This window comes from Oncorhynchus gorbuscha, linkage group LG12 (genome assembly GCF_021184085.1).
Source record: "Oncorhynchus gorbuscha isolate QuinsamMale2020 ecotype Even-year linkage group LG12, OgorEven_v1.0, whole genome shotgun sequence".
NCBI classification, from domain to species: domain Eukaryota; kingdom Metazoa; phylum Chordata; class Actinopteri; order Salmoniformes; family Salmonidae; genus Oncorhynchus; species Oncorhynchus gorbuscha.
This window is the reverse complement of record NC_060184.1, coordinates 8,835,509-8,854,896: the sequence shown is the minus strand read 5'-3', so window position 1 is coordinate 8,854,896 and position 19,388 is coordinate 8,835,509. Positions and strand designations below refer to the sequence as shown.

General features: G+C 46.7%; 1 protein-coding gene across 1 annotated transcript in view; it reads left to right on the top strand.

Moving 5' to 3' along the window:
* LOC123990498 (signal-induced proliferation-associated 1-like protein 1) overlaps nucleotides 1-19,388 on the top strand; it is a 264,229-nt gene that overhangs the window by 66,045 nt on the left and 178,796 nt on the right. The window lies entirely within an intron of this gene.

The window sequence follows — 19,388 nt, the reverse complement described above, 5'->3', positions numbered from 1 at the left end:
TTTCGCTCGGGGTCTCTCTTTCGCTCGGGGTCTCTCTCTCTCTCGGGGTCTCTCTCTCTCTCGGGGTCTCTCTCTCTCTCTCTCTCTCTCTCTCTCTCTCGGGGTCTCTCTCTCTCTCTCTCTCTCTCTCTCTCTCTCTCTCTCTCTCTCTCTCGGGTCTCTCACTCTCTCTCCGAAATATTCTCTTCTGTCTGAGTATTTGTCACAGTGTAATAGGAAATGCAGCTCTGTCTCTACCTCTCCCCTGGAGCAGAGTGAGCACAGCCTGTCTTCTCTGGGCAGCCAGGTTTGTCTGTGACGACCGGTCTCTATAGCCAGACTGTGCTCACTGAGTCTGTACCTAGTCAGTGTTTTCCTCAGTTTTCTATCAGTCACAGTGGTCAGATAGTCTGCCACCATGTACTGTGTTTAGAGCCAAATAGCATCAAAGTTCACTTTGTTTTTCTGTGGTGTCTTTCCAATAGGCGATATATTTTTATTTTTGTTTTGTGATGATTTGGTTGGGCCAGATTTTCTGAGTGCTGTCCTGAGGCTCTATGGGGTTGGTTTGGGTTGGTTAACTGAGCCTCAGAACCAGCTTGCTGAGGGGACTCTTCTCTTGTTTCATCTCTTGACATTGTAGAGCTGTGTGATGGAATGTTTTGATGTCACTTGTTTATAGATGGTTGTAAAATTTGATGGCTCTTTTTTCTATTCGAATGAGGAAGGGGTATTGGCCCAATTCTGCTCTACATGCATTATTTGGAGTTTTTCTTTGCACTTGCAATACTGTGTTGCAAAACTCCTCATGCAGTATTTTCAATTGGATGTTTGTCCCATTTGGTAAATTAATTATTAGAGATTGGACCCCGTACTTTACTGCCATATAGAGCAATTAGTTCTATAACTGCTTGAAAATTTTTGAGCCAGATTTTAATTTTAATTTCGATTTTGATGTTCCTTTTAATGGCTCTTCTTGCTTTCTCTCAGCTCATTCACAGCCATGTGAAAGATACCTGTGTTGCTGATATTTAGTCCTAGATATGTGTAGTTTTTGGTGTGTTCTAATAGAACTGTGTCCAAATAGAATATATATTTGTCATCCTTATTTCCGGACCTTTTTTGGAATATCATTATATTTGTTTTTTTAGATTACCGGTCAGAACCCAGGTCTGACAGAACCTGTGAAGATGATCTAGGTGCTGCTGTAACCCCTCTTTAGTGGGAGACAGCAGCACCAGGTCATCTGCGTACAGCAGACACTTGATTTCAGTGTTGTGTAGGGTGATACCAGGTGCTGCCGATTCTTCTAATGTTTTTGCCAATTCATTAATGTAGATGTTAAATAGTGTTGGGCTTATTGGGCAGCCCTGTTTCACTCCCCGTTCCTGAGAGAAGTTTGCTTGTTGCCAATTTTAACCGCACATTTGTTTTTAAGTGTACATTGATTTAATAAAAATCATATGTTTTCCCTCCAATACCACTTTCTATTAGTTTATTAAAAAAAGACCTTCGTGCCAAATTGAATCAAATGCTTTCTTGAAATCTACAAAACACGAGTAGATTTTGCCTTTGTTTTTGTTTATTTGTTAATCTATTAGAGTGTAAATGTGGTCTGTTGTACGATCATTTTTTAGAAATCCAATCTGGCTTCTGCTCAGGACGTTGTGTTCGTCAAGGAAAGGATGTAGTATGCTATTTATAATACTGCAGAGAATTTTACCCAAGTTGCTGTTAACGCAAATTCCTCTAATTATTTGGGTCAAATTTGTCTCCATTTTTATAGATACTTGGTTCCAAATATCGGGGAAAATACCTGTAGTGAGGATAATGTTGAAGAGTTTGAGTATAGCCAATTTGAATTTGTGGTCTGTATATTTGATAATTTCATTTAAAATACCATCAGCACCACAGGCCTTTTTTTGGGTTGGAGAGTGCATAGTCTTTCCAATAATGATTATTCTGTAATTGAGGTATCCACAGGATTCTGATAGTCTGACTGTTGATTCAAGGATTTGTAATTGGTCTTTTTTTGTTCTGGGCTCTTTGTTATATTGCTGTAGAGGTTTGCAAAGTGATTTCTCCACATATCCCCATTTTGGAGAGCCAATTCCTCATGATGAGGTTTGTTTAATTTATTCCAATTCTCCCAGAAGTGGTTTGATTCTATGGATTCCTCAATTCCATCCAGCTGATTTCTAATGTGCTGTTCCTTTTCTGTTCTTAGGGGGTGTTTGTATTGCTTCAGTGTTTCTCCATATTGAAGGCCTATATTTTTGTTGTCTGGTTCTTTGTGTTTTTGATTAGATATATTTCTCAATTACTTTCTTAGATTTTTGCAATCATTATCAAACCATTTTTCATTATCTGTTATTCCTGGTTTGCTCTTATGCTTCTTTAGATTAGCCAAGGAGGCCAATGTGTCAAATCTAAAGTTTATGTTTCAAACAGCCAAATGTACACCGTCATTGCTGTAGGAGAATGTTAAGGCTAAAAAGTTGTCCAGGAGAGATTGCATTTGGCTACTAATTGCTTTTTGGTAGATGTCTGTACTGTTTGCACTCCATCGATAGGCCTGTTTCGTACCATGTCAGTTCTGCTCTTCTCAGATGCACTGTGATTTTACTGTGGTCTGAGAGAGGTGTTAGTGGGCTGACTGTGAAGGCTCTGAGAGACTCTGGGTTTAGGTCGGTGAGGAAGTAGTCTACAGTGCTGCTGCCAAGGGATGAGCTGTAGGTGTACCTACCTAAAGAGTCCCCTCTCAGCCTACCGTTGACTATGTACAGACCCAGTGTTCCACAGAGCTGTAGGTGTACCTACCAAAAGAGTCCCCTCTCAGCCTACCGTTGACTATGTACAGACCCAGTGTTCCACAGAGCTGTAGGTGTACCTACCTAAAGAGTCCCCTCCTAAAGAGTCCCCTTTCATTTGGTGGATGGTAGGATGATCTCCCTATAACCTAGTGGACAGCGAGTGGAAACATCAACTCTGCACCATGTTTTCTGTAGTACTACAATATCAACATCAGCAATTACTTTCAGGAAGTCTGGGATTTCTGCTCTTTAGTCCAAAAGCAGAGGACTTCAATCCTTGTAAATTCCAACATGCAACGTAAAAAGATTTCATAATTATATATTTTTTCTTTACCTTCAAAATGAGACAAAAACTTACAATCCAACAAGAACTATTAAAATAGGATTTTTCAATTAAAGTAAACTCGTATTATGCAATTGTGATATGTTTATCATTTAAGTTATAATTTGTGTCATGCCACTTGGGTGGGTGTAGTGTGAGGATGGTGGAGTTCTTGTGCTCGTCTTACCATGACCCTCGGCCTATCACGTGTGAGCATCCATGACCCTCGGCCTATCACGTGTGAGCATCCATGACCCTCGGCCTATCACGTGTGAGCATAGTAGACTCAGCATTTGTTTAATGTCACTCATTTGGTTGGTGGGGGCTGGGCCAGTTGCTCCTCTCACAGCCTGTGCGTAGATCTGCCTGCTGGGCTGTGGCTCCTCCATGTGTAGGTCTGCGGTGGGGGGCAGAGGGGTGGGAGGCCTCATCCGGGTGGCTCTGAAGCTGGGCATTGAGGTTGGTGGTGCTGTGGTCGTGGCTGGGGGTTCCAGGGTGCTGGTCCGGGGTGTTGTCTCGGTGATCTTGGCGGGGTGGAGATTGCTCCGCTGTTCCTGGGTGGAGAGGTCGGACTGCGGTTTAAAGCGACGTCCTTGACAGTCTTGGCAAGGATGGGGACTGTCTCCCTATACAGGTAAACATGGTCATAGAGACGGTCCAGATCGAGGGTGGGATGGTGGGCCAGGTGTATGTTGGGTCGCAGGGCTCAGTCCCGGGAGAGGCTGGCGTTTGGTCTTTGGATTGTGGCAGGGTGGAAGTCCTTCCTCTGTAGAAGGGTTGACACCACGATTCTTAAGTTGGGGAAGATTGCGGGGAGTGATCGAGAAGGTCTCCGTAGTGAAGTCGCCACCCTCTCCTGCTGAGCACGCAGGTCGTTGCTTCCGGTGTGTATGATTATGTGGCTTGGCGACCCGAGATGGGCCTTATCAAGCAGCTACATGGCACTCTGCATTGTTGGGCACCACATCCTGTCTCCTTTTGTGTCGAGGGAAACGTTTCTTCTCCTGAACAAACTTCCCATTTGAGACTGGAGGGGGCAGAGGGGGGTGTTGGAGCTGGGGTGTGGTTGGTCTGTTTCTTCTGGACTGGAGGGGGTAGAGGGGGGGGCTGGTCTGTTTCTTCTGGACTGGAGGGGGTAGAGGGGGCTGGTGGGAGCTGGGTGTGGTTGGTCTGTTATGGACTAGAGGGGGGCTGGTGGGAGCTGGGGTGTGGCTGGTCTGTTTCTTCTGGACTGGAGGGGTAGAGGGGGGTCTGGTGGGAGCTGGGGTGTGGTTGGTCTGTTTCTTCTGGACTGGAGGGGGCAGAAGGGGGGAGGGGGTAGGTGGGAGCTGGGGTGTGGTTGGTCTGTTTCTTCTGGACTGGAGGGGGTAGAGGGGGCTGGTGGGTGTTTATAGCTGGGGTGTGGTTGGTCTGTTTCTTCTGGACTGGAGGGGTAGAGGGGGGCTGGTGGGAGCTGGGGTGTGGTTGGTCTGTTATGGACTGGAGGGGGCAGAGGGGGCTGGTCTGTTTCTTCTGGACTGGAGTGGGCAGAGGGGGGCTGATGGGAGCTGGGGTGTGGTTGGTCTGTTTCTTCTGGACTGGAGGGGGTAGAGGGGGGCTGGTCTGTTTCTTCTGGACTGGAGGGGGCAGAGGGGGGCTGATGGGAGCTGGGGTGTGGTTGGTCTGTTTCTTCTGGACTGGAGGGGGCAGAGGGGGGCTGGTGGGAGCTGGGGTGTGGTTGGTCTGTTTCTTCTGGACTGGAGGGGGCAGAGGGGGCTGGTCTGTTTCTTCTGGACTGGAGGGGGCAGAGGGGGGCTGATGGGAGCTGGGGTGTGGTTGGTCTGTTTCTTCTGGACTGGAGGGGGTAGAGGGGGGCTGGTCTGTTTCTTCTGGACTGGAGGGAGCAGAGGGGGGCTGGTGGGAGCTGGGGTGTGGTTGGTCTGTTTCTTCTGGACTGGAGGGGGTAGAGGGGGCTGGTCTGTTTCTTCTGGACTGGAGGGGGCAGAGGGGGCTGGTGGGAACTGGGGTGTGGTTGGTCTGTTATGGACTGGAGGGGGCAGAGGGGGGGCTGGTGGGAGCTGGGGTGTGGCTGGTCGGTGCCGCTGTCAGTGGGAGGCTGTTCTGTGGGCTGGGGAGGAGGGGTGCAGCAGGTCTGGCTGGTTGAGCTGGGCTCCTCTGCTGTGTGAGGGCAGGTCATAGAGTGGTGATCTAGCTGCTCCTGCAGCCTGTCCTCTTTCTCTCCTGCAGCCTGTCCTCTTCTCTTTCTCTCCTGCAGCCTGTCCTCTTTCTCTCCTGCAGCCTGTCCTCTTCTCTTTCTCTCCTGCAGCCTGTCCTCTTCTCTTTCTCTCCTGCAGCCTGTCCTCTGTTCTCTTTCTCTCCTGCAGCCTGTCCTCTGTTCTCTTTCTCTCCTGCAGCCTGTCCTCTGTTCTCTTTCTCTCCTGCAGCCTGTCCTCTGTTCTCTCTCTCCTGCAGCCTGTCCTCTTCTCTTTCTCTCCTGCAGCCTGTCCTCTTCTCTTTCTCTCCTGCAGCCTGTCCTCTTCTCTTTCTCTCCTGCAGCCTGTCCTCTTCTCTTTCTCTCCTGCAGCCTGTCCTCTGTTCTCTTTCTCTCCTGCAGCCTGTCCTCTGTTCTCTCTCTCCTGCAGCCTGTCCTCTTCTCTTTCTCTCCTGCAGCCTGTCCTCTGTTCTCTCTCTCCTGCAGCCTGTCCTCTTCTCTTTCTCTCCTGCAGCCTGTCCTCTGTTCTCTCTCTCCTGCAGCCTGTCCTCTTCTCTTTCTCTCCTGCAGCCTGTCCTCTTCTCTTTCTCTCCTGCAGCCTGTCCTCTGTTCTCTCTCTCCTGCAGCCTGTCCTCTTCTCTTTCTCTCCTGCAGCCTGTCCTCTTCTCTTTCTCTCCTGCAGCCTGTCCTCTTCTCTTTCTCTCCTGCAGCCTGTCCTCTGTTCTCTCTCTCCTGCAGCCTGTCCTCTTCTCTTTCTCTCCTGCAGCCTGTCCTCTTCTCTTTCTCTCCTGCAGCCTGTCCTCTGTTCTCTTTCTCTCCTGCAGCCTGTCCTCTGTTCTCTTTCTCTCCTGCAGCCTGTCCTCTGTTCTCTTTCTCCTGCAGCCTGTCCTCTTCTCTTTCTCTCCTGCAGCCTGTCCTCTGTTCTCTTTCTCTCCTGCAGCCTGTCCTCTGTCCTCTTTCTCTCCTGCAGCTCCTCTCTTAGTGTGGTCAGATCGTTATTACTGTTCTGCCTGTCTTTTTGGAGGTCTCTCACCTCCTTTGGTAGATCAGCCAGCTCTCTCTTGAGTCTGTCTCTCTCTTGCTGAACCTCTTTCAGCTGTCCTGCTCTGTCCTCACCTTGGTTAGGAGCTCCTCTAAGGTGTGGTTGTCTGGTTGCTGTTTGCTCATGCTCTCCTTCAGCAGGACCACCTCCCCCTCCAGTCTGGTGAACTCCTCCCTCATGGCAGCCATGGTGGTGAGGAGGGCCTGAGCCTGCTCTGCACTGAGGGGGTCGCTCTCCTCCTGGGGCGTGTCCTCTACTATGGTGGGAAGAGAGGTGCTGGATGTGCCTTTTTGGGTGGGGAGAGTAGGGGTGAGGGTGGTGCTGGTGGAGTTTGTCTTTTGGGAGGGCATGTCACTGCTGGTGTCCTTCTCTCTCTGCTCTCTCCTTAATGGTCTGAAAGTCTGTTTCAAACAGCCTAATGTTACCTTGCACCATGACAGTCCCAGTCTTGTAGAGGTTGATTGTTATCATGGTGCTGTCAGTATCATCTGTCTGTTTGACTTGCACCTTCCACCCATTACAGATTCCCTCTTTCTTTATGGGTGGGTAGTGAGAGAAGACTGCCATGCATTTGGCTGGTCAGTGAGGAAGATGAGATTACTCACATCACTGTTTTTGTAGAGGTCTGCAAAAAGGGTTTCTGGCCTCCCCTTTAGTAGTGTCTGTTTAACCTCTAGCGACGAGCAATCCCATATCCGGGAGCGTAATCATAGCCTCAAGCTCATTACCATAACGCAACGTTTCCTATTCATGAAAATCGCAAATGAAATGAAATAAATATATTGAAACAAGTTTAGCCTTTTGTTAACAACACTGTCATCTCAGATTTTCAAAATATGCATTACAGCCAACACTAGACAAGCATTTGTGTAAGTTTATCATAATGCTATGCTAGGCTGTGCTGGCAGCAGGCAACATTTTCACAAAAATAAGAAAAGCAACCATATTAAATCATTTACCTTTGAAGAACTTCAGATGCTTTCACTCCGGAGACTCCCTGTTAGATAGCAAATGTTCCTTTTTTCCAAAAATAATATTTTTGCAGGCGAAAAACATCACGTTTGTTCATCCTGCTTGGCTGAGAAATCGACCGAAAATTCTTCATCTATAACGCCAAACTTTTTTCAGAATTTGCTGCATAATATCGACAGAAACACGGCAAACGTTGTTTAGGATCCATCCTGAAAGTGTTTTTAACATATGTATTCGATAATATATCCGTCGAGGCAGTTGGTTTCTCATAAGAAGCGATTGGAAAAATGTCTACCTCAGTATTTTACGCAAGGTATTCTCCGGGAGACACCATGCGTCCACGCGCCCTATTTGGTCTCTTACAGCCATTCTCCAATGGAAATGCCTAAAAAGACGTCACAATGCTGTAGACACCTTGGGGAAAACGTGGAAAACGTAAGCTGACTCCTAGCTCCTTCACAGCCATATAAGGAGTCATTGGCGGTTTCAAAAAATGCGGCACTTCTTGATTGGATTTTTATCTGGGTTTCGCCTGTAACATCAGTTCTGTGGCACTCACAGACAATAACTTTGCAGTTTTGGAAACGTCAGTGTTTTCTTTCCAAAGCTGTGAATTATATGCTTAGTCGAGCATCTTTTCATGACAAAATATCTTGTTTAAAACGGGAACGTTTTTCATCCCAAAATTAAGAGCGCCCCCTATATCCAAGAGGTTAAAAGCTTTCCTCGTTGTCATTTTTGGCCTCTTTTAGGGTAGAGAATGGATTCTGTGCTGAGGAGAAGTGGGGACATGGTGCCCGTGTATACTGCTGCTGCTGCCCCGTTGCCATGGCAACCCATTTTTTTCGTCTGTTGCTAGCTAGCGCTAGTTTAGTTTTAAAATAACAGCAAAAAGAGTGACACATCCTCACACAAAAACAGAAGATATGTTTAAAGTTAGTGCGTGCTCCTTTTTGTTTTACTCACTCAGTTTGGTCGTTTGATGTAGTTGTATGAACTCCCCTTGCTAGGTTTGTTCAAGCTCGTTTCTTCTGGCTAGCTTGTTAGTCGGCTAGGTCTTTGTTGTGTAGCTAGCTAGAGACAAAACTATTTCACTTGAGGCGCAAAGTTACTTTTTTTCTATTCTGAATGAATAGAGTTGTTGTTCATCACTTCTTGTCTGGAATTCTTTTTCGATTGGAGTGTTTATCTCATTCTAAAAACAAAGAAATATGAAATATATCAGGAGCTCATGTTGAGCATGACTCTCGCTCTCTCTCGGGGTCTGTCTCTCGCTCTCTCTCTCTCTCTCTCTCTCTCTCTCTCTCTCTCTCTCTCTCTCTCTCTCTCTCTCTCTCGGGCTCTCTCTCTCTCGGGCTCTCTCTCTCTCGGGCTCTCTCTCACTCTCTCGGGGTCTCTCTTTCTCTCTCGGGGTCTCTCTCGGGGTCTCTCTCTCTCTCTCTCTCTCTCGGGGTCTCTCTCTCTCTCTCTCTCTCTCGGGGTCTCTCTCTCTCTCTCTCGGGGTCTCTCTCTCTCTCTCTCTCGGGGTCTCTCTCTCTCTCTCTCTCTCTCTCTCTATTTATTTATTTTCTGGTTGAAACCTCCTGTGTCTTTATGGTTCTGTAACTTCCTGTTCCTCTAACTCTACTCTGAGTTGTGGACTTCCTGTTAGAAATTGAATGCAGTCCTTAAGTCTTGACAGGAGTCTGATGAAAGGACATAATATAAATAATATATGCCATTTAGCAGACGCTTTTATCCAAAGCGACTTACAGTCATGTGTGCATACATTCTACGTATGGGTGGTCCCGGGGATCGAACCCACTACCCTGGCGTTACAAGCGCCATGCTCTACCAACTGAGCTACAGAAGGACCACACATGGAGGGCTGACTGTGAAGGGGAGATGTAATAGAAGTATTAAAAGGTTCAGGATTACCTCACACCAAGGGAACGGAGAAATGTAAGACGTGGTGCTGTTGTTCTCATTTCAATTAAAAGGCTTCTGTTTGCAGAGTTCCTTTTTTGTTGTTGTGTGTGTTCCGTGTAGGTGTGTTCCGTGTAGGTGTGTTCCGTGTAGGTGTGTTCCGTGTGGGTGTGTTCCGTGTGTGGGTGTGTTCCGTGTGTGGGTGTGTTCCGTGTGTGGGCGTGTTCCGTGTGGGTGCGTGTAACGTGTGGGTGCGTGTACCGTGTGGGTGCGTGTACCGTGTGGGTGCGTGTACCGTGTGGGTGTGTGTACCGTGTGTTTCGTGTGGGGGTGTGTTTCGTGTGGGTGTGTGTACCGTGTGGGTGTGTGTACCGTGTGGGTGTGTGTACCGTGTGGGTGTGTGTACCGTGTGGGTGTGTTCCGTGTGGGGGTGTGTTCCGTGTGGGTGTGTTCCGTGTGGGGGTGTGTTCCGTGGGTGTGTGTGTGTGTGTTCCGTGGGTGTGTGTATGTGTTTCCGTGCGTGTGTTCCGTGTGTGTGTGTTCCGTGGGTGTGTGTATGTGTTTCCGTGTGTGTGTTCCATGTGTGTGTTCCGTGTGTTGAGATGAGTCTTCTAACAGCCTGGTAAAAGCTTTAGCACAGTGATTCAGTCAGAAAGATTTGGGGTATTATTATAGTGGTCTCTGTATACCAGCCCTGCCAGTAATAATGAGCTGTTGTCTGACTGGGTACAGACAGAGGCTTTCATCAGACGAGCTGGTATTACACCAGAAGAGGAGAAAGTGTCTCATTGTGGAGGGGTATTTCCACACACACTCACACACACACACACACACCATCCATGTTTTGTTCTCCATAGTGACTGAATGTGGCCTTTTGGGCCAATAGTACAATGGCTGTGTCACTGGAGAGGACAGGGCCAACCCAGCAGTCAACCCCCCAGAGAGAGGAGAGGAGGGGGCCAACTCAGCAGTCAACCCCCCAGAGAAAGGAGAGGAGAGGGCCAACCCAGCAGTCAACCCCCCAGAGAGAGGAGAGGGCCAACCCAGCAGTCAACCCCCCCAGAGAGAGGAGAGGGCCAACCCAGCAGTCAACCCCCCGAGAAAGGAGAGGAGAGGGGCAACCCAGCAGTCAACCCCCAGAGAGAGGAGAGGAGGAGAGGGCCAACCCAGCAGTCAACCCCCAGAGAGAGGAGAGAGGAGGGCCAACCCAGCAGTCAACCCCCAGAGAGAGGAGAGGAGAGGGCCAACCCAGCAGTCAACCCCCAGAGAGAGGAGAGGAGAGGGCCAACCCAGCAGTCAACCCCCAGAGAGAGGAGAGGAGAGGGCCAACCCAGCAGTCAACCCCCCAGAGAGAGGAGAGGGCCAACTCAGCAGTCAACCCCCAGAGAGAGGAGAGGGCCAACCCAGCAGTCAACCCCCAGAGAGAGGAGAGGGCCAACCCAGCAGTCAACCCCCAGAGAGAGGAGAGGAGAGGGCCAACCCAGCAGTCAACCCCCAGAGAGAGGAGAGGAGAGGGCCAACCCAGCAGTCAACCCCCAGAGAGAGGAGAGAGGAGAGGGCCAACCCAGCAGTCAACCCCCAGAGAGAGGAGAGGGCCAACCCAGCAGTCAACCCCCAGAGAGAGGAGAGGGCCATCCCAGCAGTCAACCCCCAGAGAGAGAGAGGAGAGGGCCAACCAGCAGTCAGTCCCCCCAGAGAGAGGAGAGGAGAGGGCCAACCCAGCAGTCAACCCCCAGAGAGAGGAGAGGAGAGGGCCAACCCAGCAGTCAACCCCCAGAGAGAGGAGAGGGGAGGGCCAACCCAGCAGTCAACCCCCAGAGAGAGGAGAGGAGAGGGCCAACCCTGCAGTCAACCCCCAGAGAGAGGAGAGGGCCAACCCAGCAGTCAACCCCCCAGAGAAAGGAGAGGAGAGGGCCAACCCAGCAGTCAACCCCCAGAGAGAGAAGGCCAACCCAGCAGTCAACCCCCAGAGAGAGGAGAGGGAGGGCCAACCCAGCAGTCAACCCCCAGAGAGAGGAGAGGAGAGTGCCAACCCAGCAGTCAACCCCCAGAGAGAGGAGAGGAGAGGGCCAACCCAGCAGTCAACCCCCAGAGAGAGGAGAGGAGAGGGGCCAACCCAGCAGTCAACCCCCAGAGAGAGAGGAGAGGGCCAACTCAGCAGTCAACCCCCCAGAGAGAGGAGAGGGCCAACCCAGCAGTCAACTCCCCCAGAGAGAGGAGAGGGCCAACCCAGCAGTCAACCCCCAGAGAGAGGAGAGGAGAGGGCCAACCCAGCAGTCAACCCCCCAGAGAGAGGAGAGGAGAGGGCCAACCCAGCAGTCAACCCCACAGAGAGAGGAGAGGAGAGGAGAGGATAGGAGAGGAGAGGAGAGGACCAACCCAGCAGTCAACCCCCAGAGAGAGGAGAGGAGAGGGCCAACCCAGAGAGCTCAGAATATAAGCCTTCTGCTTTCCAGTAGTGAAGGCTGATGCTCTGAAGGCTGATTCTCTGAACACTAACCCGTTGGTGGATTTCAAGCAAAAGACAGAAGTTTAGGTGGGATTGTATAGGCCGTTGATTGTCACACACTTTGAAACATCTGCTTCACCACTCATGAGAAATTGAAAACCTGGCAGTTTTGTAGCAGGTTAATCGTGTTAAGACAATGAACAGGCCTAGGATACAGCCAAAGGAGAAACAGACTTGGTTAACACACAGAAGACAATGAATCAAATCAAAATTGTATTGGTCACATACACATGGTTAGCAGATGTTAATGCGAGTGTAACGATATGCTTGTGCTTCTAATTCCGACAGTGCAGGTACAGGGCCAATGGTAGCCATATTGAAGCATGTGGGGACAGCAGACTAGGATAGGGAGAGATTGAATATTTCCACAACACACCAGCCAGCTGGCCTGCGTACGCTCTGAGGACGCGGCTAGGGATACCGTCTTGGCCAGCAGTCTTGTGAGGGTGAACAAGTTTAAATGTCTTACTCACGTCAGCCACTGAGAAGGAGGAGGAGGGGGGGGGGGTGCAGTTATCGTTAGTGAGCCATGACTGTGTGGCACTGTATTATCCTCAAAGCGGGCAAAGAAGGTGTTTAGTTTGTCTGGAGGCCGTGACGTGGCTGTTTTTGTTTTTGTAGTCCGTTATTTCCTGAAGACCCTGCCACATACGTTTCGTGTCTGAGCCGTTGAATTGCGACTACACCTTGTCCCTGTACCGACGTTTCGCTTGTTTGATTGCCTTGTGGAGGGAATAACTACACTTTTGTATTTAACCATATTCCCAGACCTTTTTCTATGGTTAAATGCGGTTGATCGCGCTTTCAGTTTAGCCTGAATGCCGCCATCCGTCCACGGTTTCTGTTTTGATGTAGGTTTAAATAGTCACAGTGGTTATAACATCTTCAATGCGAGTCAGCGTGTTGTTCTGAGGCTGACACGCTGACACGCTTCCAGTCCACATCAAAACAAACTTGAAGCGTGGCTTCCGATTGGTCAGACCAGCGTTGAATGGTTCTCATCACTGGTACATACATTTGAGACATAGACCTAACAGACATAAACCTAACATGGACATAAACCTAACATGGACATAGACCTAACAGAGACATAGACCTAACAGAGACATAGACCAAACAGAGACATAGACCTAACAGAGACATAGACCTAACAGAGACATAGACCTAACAGAGACATAGACCTAACAGAGACATAGACCTAACAGAGACATAGACCAAACAGAGACATAGACCTAACAGAGACATAGACCTAACAGAGACATAGACCTAACAGAGACATAGACCTAACAGAGACATAGACCTAACAGAGACATAGACCAAACAGAGACATAGACCTAACAGAGACATAGACCAAACAGAGACATAGACCAAACAGAGACCTAACAGAGACATAGACCTAACAGAGACATAGACCTAACAGAGACCTAACATAGACATAAACCTAACATGGACATAGACCTAACAGACATAGACCTGACAGAGACAGAGACCTAACATAGACAGAGACCTGACAGAGACAGAGACCTGACAGAGACAGAGACCTGACAGAGACAGAGACCTGACAGAGACAGAGACCTGACAGAGACAGAGACCTGACAGAGACAGAGACCTGACAGAGACAGAGACCTGACATAGACAGAGACCTAACAGAGACATAGACCTAACAGAGACCTGTTAGGTCTATGTCTCTGTTAGGTCTATGTCTCTGTTAGGTCTATGTCTCTGTTAGGTCTATGTCTCTGTTAGGTCTATGTCTCTGTTAGGTCTATGTCTATGTTAGGTCTATGTCTCTGTTAGGTCTATGTCTCTGTTAGGTCTATGTTAGGTCTATGTCTCTGTTAGGTCTCTGTTAGGTCTATGTCTCTGTTAGGTCTATGTCTATGTTAGGTCTATGTCTATGTTAGGTCTATGTCTATGTTAGGTCTCTGTTAGGTCTATGTCTCTGTTAGGTCTATGTCTCTGTTAGGTCTCTGTTAGGTCTATGTCTCTGTTTGGTCTATGTCTCTGTTTGGTCTATGTCTCTGTTAGGTCTATGTCTCTGTTTGGTCTATGTCTCTGTTAGGTCTATGTCTCTGTTAGGTCTATGTCTCTGTTAGGTCTATGTCTCTGTTAGGTCTATGTTAGGTCTATGTCTCTGTTAGGTCTCTGTTAGGTCTATGTCTCTGTTAGGTCTATGTCTATGTTAGGTCTATGTCTATGTTAGGTCTCTGTTAGGTCTATGTCTCTGTTAGGTCTCTGTTAGGTCTATGTCTCTGTTAGGTCTATGTCTCTGTTAGGTCTCTGTTAGGTCTATGTCTCTGTTAGGTCTATGTCTCTGTTTGGTCTATGTCTCTGTTAGGTCTATGTCTCTGTTAGGTCTATGTCTCTGTTAGGTCTATGTCTCTGTTAGGTCTATGTCTCTGTTAGGTCTATGTCTCTGTTAGGTCTCTGTTAGGTCTATGTCTCTGTTAGGTCTATGTCTCTGTTTGGTCTATGTCTCTGTTAGGTCTATGTCTCTGTTAGGTCTATGTTAGGTCTATGTCTCTGTTAGGTCTATGTCTCTGTTAGGTCTCTGTTAGGTCTATGTCTCTTAGGTCTATGTCTCTGTTTGGTCTATGTCTCTGTTAGGTCTATGTCTCTGTTTGGTCTATGTCTCTGTTAGGTATATGTCTCTGTTAGGTCTATGTTAGGTCTATGTCTCTGTTAGGTCTCTGTTAGGTCTATGTCTCTGTTAGGTCTATGTCTATGTTAGGTCTATGTCTCTGTTAGGTCTATGTCTCTGTTAGGTCTCTGTTAGGTCTATGTCTCTTAGGTCTATGTCTCTGTTTGGTCTATGTCTCTGTTAGGTCTATGTCTCTGTTTGGTCTATGTCTCTGTTAGGTCTATGTCTCTGTTAGGTCTATGTCTCTGTTAGGTCTATGTCTCTGTTAGGTCTATGTTAGGTCTATGTCTCTGTTAGGTCTCTGTTAGGTCTATGTCTCTGTTAGGTCTATGTCTATGTTAGGTCTATGTCTATGTTAGGTCTCTGTTAGGTCTATGTCTCTGTTAGGTCTCTGTTAGGTCTATGTCTCTGTTAGGTCTATGTCTCTGTTTGGTCTATGTCTCTGTTAGGTCTATGTCTCTGTTAGGTCTATGTCTATGTTAGGTCTATGTCTCTGTTAGGTCTATGTCTATGTTAGGTCTATGTTAAGTCTATGTCTATGTTAGGTCTATGTCTATGTTAGGTCTATGTCTCTGTTAGGTCTATGTCTATGTTAGGTCTATGTTAAGTCTATGTCTATGTTAGGTCTCTGTCTCTGTTAGGTCTCTGTCTCTGTTAGGTCTATGTCTATGTTAGGTCTATGTCTATGTTAGGTCTCTGTCTCTGTTAGGTCTAGGTCTCTGTTAGGTCTCTGTTAGGTCTCTGTCTCTGTTAGGTCTCTGTCTCTGTTAGGTCTATGTCTATGTTAGGTCTATGTCTATGTTAGGTCTCTGTCTCTGTTAGGTCTCTGTCTCTGTTAGGTCTATGTCTCTGTTAGGTCTCTGTCTCTGTCAGGTCTCTGTCTCTGTTAGGTTTATGTCTCTGTTAGGTCTCTGTCTCTGTTAGGTCTCTGTCTCTGTTAGGTCTATGTCTCTGTTTGGTCTATGTCTCTGTTAGGTCTATGTCTCTGTTAGGTTTATGTCTCTGTTAGGTCTATGTCTCTGTTAGGTCTATGTCTCTGTTAGGTCTATGTTAGGTCTCTGTCTCTGTTAGGTCTCTGTCTCTGTTTGGTCTATGTTAGGTCTAGGTCTATGTTAGGTCTCTGTCTCTGTTAGGTCTCTGTCTCTGTTAGGTCTATGTCTCTGTTAGGTCTATGTTAGGTCTCTGTCTCTGTTAGGTCTCTGTCTCTGTTAGGTCTCTGTCTCTGTTAGGTCTCTGTCTCTGTTAGGTCTCTTTTAGGTCTATGTCTCTGTTAGGTCTATGTCTCTGTTAGGTCTAGGTCTCTGTTAGGTCTATGTCTGTTAGGTCTATGTCTCTGTTAGGTCTATGTCTCTGTTAGGTCTATGTCTCTGTTAGGTCTCTGTCTCTGTTAGGTCTCTGTCTCTGTTAGGTCTCTGTCTCTGTTAGGTCTATGTCTCTGTTAGGTCTCTGTCTCTGTTAGGTTTATGTCTCTGTTAGGTCTCTGTCTCTGTTAGGTCTCTGTCTCTGTTAGGTCTCTGTCTCTGTTAGGTCTCTGTCTCTGTTAGGTCTCTGTTAGGTCTAGGTCTATGTTAGGTCTCTGTCTCTGTTAGGTCTCTGTCTCTGTTAGGTCTATGTCTCTGTTAGGTCTCTGTCTCTGTTAGGTCTCTGTCTCTGTTAGGTCTCTGTCTCTGTTAGGTCTCTGTCTCTGTTAGGTCTCTGTTAGGTCTAGGTCTATGTTAGGTCTCTGTCTCTGTTAGGTCTCTGTCTCTGTTAGGTCTATGTCTCTGTTAGGTTTATGTCTCTGTTAGGTCTCTGTCTCTGTTAGGTCTCTGTCTCTGTTAGGTCTCTGTTAGGTCTAGGTCTCTGTTAGGTCTCTGTCTCTGTTAGGTCTCTTTTAGGTCTATGTCTCTGTTAGGTCTATGTCTCTGTTAGGTCTAGGTCTCTGTTAGGTCTATGTCTGTTAGGTCTATGTCTCTGTTAGGTCTATGTCTCTGTTAGGTCTCTGTCTCTGTTAGGTCTCTGTCTCTGTTAGGTCTCTGTCTCTGTTAGGTCTATGTCTATGTTAGGTCTCTGTCTCTGTTAGGTCTATGTTAGGTCTATGTCTCTGTTAGGTCTATGTCTCTGTTAGGTCTCTGTCTCTGTTAGGTCTCTGTCTCTGTTAGGTTTATGTCTCTGTTAGGTCTCTGTCTCTGTTAGGTCTATGTTAGGTCTATGTCTCTGTTAGGTCTCTGTCTCTGTTAGGTCTATGTTAGGTCTAGGTCTATGTTAGGTCTCTGTCTCTGTTAGGTCTCTGTCTCTGTTAGGTCTCTGTCTCTGTTAGGTCTCTGTCTCTGTTAGGTCTCTGTTAGGTCTAGGTCTATGTTAGGTCTCTGTCTCTGTTAGGTCTCTGTCTCTGTCAGGTCTCTGTCTCTGTTAGGTCTCTGTCTCTGTTAGGTTTATGTCTCTGTTAGGTCTATGTCTCTGTTAGGTCTCTGTCTCTGTTAGGTCTATGTCTCTGTTAGGTCTCTGTCTCTGTTAGGTCTATGTCTCTGTTAGGTCTATGTCTCTGTTAGGTCTCTGTCTCTGTTAGGTCTCTGTTAGGTCTCTGTCTCTGTTAGGTTTATGTCTCTGTTAGGTCTATGTCTCTGTTAGGTCTCTGTCTCTGTTAGGTCTATGTCTCTGTTAGGTCTATGTCTCTGTTAGGTCTCTGTCTCTGTTAGGTCTATGTCTCTGTTAGGTCTATGTCTCTGTTAGGTCTATGTCTCTGTTAGGTCTATGTCTCTGTTAGGTCTATGTCTGTTAGGTCTATGTCTCTGTTAGGTCTCTGTCTCTGTTAGGTCTATGTCTCTGTTAGGTCTATGTCTCTGTTAGGTTTATGTCTATGTAAGCCTAAAAGTATCAATCAGCATTTTCCTTAATCATCGTCCTCAAAGCTCTCATTCTAATCGATTAAATCACCATGGTTACTGGACTACTATAACACTAATATCCTGATCAAAGTGTTGTTATGGTAACCCCCTGGCTGAGAGCACTATCACAGAGTTAACTCTGTGTCAGTACTAATTATCAACCAGTTTGGCCTACTTACCAATCCATCGTTCTTTTGGACCACCAGCTTGGCTAACCCGGTATTAAAGTCTCAAACTATTTAATGTCTCAAACTACATGTTCTTGCATGTTTTCGTTTATGTTTTACCCTCAGAAAAAGTACATTTAACTGCTATTGTAGTGACGTTGAAATGAGCGGTAAAATGAGCAAGGCTGTTAGAAAGCACAGCTCTGAATGTCCCACGGGACTGTCCACAGTCAAACCAAGCATACTGTGAAATGAGGCGAGAAATTTGACAGGATGATTGAATGTAATTTGGAACCTGCTTCCCCTGTGTTTCTATTGGTCAAGCTCTCACAGACCACCGATTTTTGAAGGTGGTTTTAAGGAGTAAGAGTGGACACACACACGGTGAGGAGGCTTGTGCAGGCCGTTGCGGCCTGTCTTTATTTTAAGACCTCTCTCCGGTCTTAAAACAATCACCATCCCAACATCCCCTGCTGTCTGGATCTCTAGTTGTTAGAGGCTCTGAAGGTGTGTGTGTGTGTGTGTGTGTGTGTGTGTGTGTGTGTGTGTGTGTGTGAGATCCTATTCTCCATCTCACACAAAACAATATCTGTTTCCAGAGGCAAATGGATTCTCCTGAAAACCGTGTGGGGAGTCCGGGGGAGTTGAAAGACTCATCACACAGGCCTGGTGCACAGGGGAGACACCGGGGGTGTTTTAATATTATCCATGTGGCTGCACGACTTCTTGCCAGATCGACCACAATTTGTTATGTTAGCAACATTCTCCTCTACCAACCTCCCCCGCCCCCCCGCCCAAGTTGTCAACGAGTCGTTTGGCCAATCTTATCGGGATGATATTAGCCTCTCTCAGAAATAATTGTATCAATCTTTAATCCACCGATATTATATACATAGAATGAACAAATAATTGCAGTCATTTAAACAAAAAAAAAATGCAATGGTTGCCTGAAGAGGGCGCTCTCTGAGCTGTATATTCAACGTCATTCAGCACGAAGTCGTGACGTCAGAGTGGGCATGGTGGTTTGACAGTGAGTAGCTCGTCAGCGACAGAGTATTTGAATAAGTAAATAATCAAAAGTACACTAAGCAAGCAGCCCTGTCCTCATCACTTGTGTTAGCTGGCTGGTTAACGTTAGCTGGCTGGTTAACGTTAGCTGGCTGGTTAACCAGTAATAGTAATGTAGTTGGGCTTTATCGAGCCAGCAAAGCAGTTAGCCTAGCTAGCTAGCTGGCTGTCCCACATGTTTAAACACTGGACTGGTTCCAGAGTCCACGCAGCCCTGTCCTTGTCACTTGGTTAAAGTTAGCTATAATTAACTCAAAATGGGGGAATGTTTACTGGTTGCTCAGGAGGTAAATGGGAAGTCAAATACTGGATCAAGAAAAAGAAGGTAACGAGCAAATGCTGTGTGTATATTATGTATGTCAAACAGGTGCTGTTAGGTTACAATATAATTGTTCTGAACGTTTGGAACAATGTAAACAACACTAAATTAATTTTAAGGGTACCAGAGAGTCTATTGTAATGTTTATTATCTATTTTTTTATACAATTAAAAAAATGTAATTAAAATGTTATAACAGCAAATACTAAAAACAGTCATATTCATTCCGTCAAATGTATGGAGTAGAAAGTACATTTATTTTCTTTAGGAATGTAGTGAAGTCGAAGTTGTCAAAAATGTAAATACTGAAGTACAAAAAAACAAACAAACAACCTACTTAAGTAGTACCTTAAAGTATTTTTTACTTATTTACTTTACACCACTGATTTCAGTGTGTAGTTGTGAAATGTGCAGTTTCAGATTTACATTTACTTAAAGAACGTACCTAAGAACAAGTATTTTGTATTTATAGTGGATATAGTTGCTTTTTGGTGGTTATCAAACAATGTTCATTTTAATATTTAGGAATCATAATTTAGAGTATAGTATCTGTTAATCCTTTGGAACACAATTTGTGAATGAAACGGTCTGTTT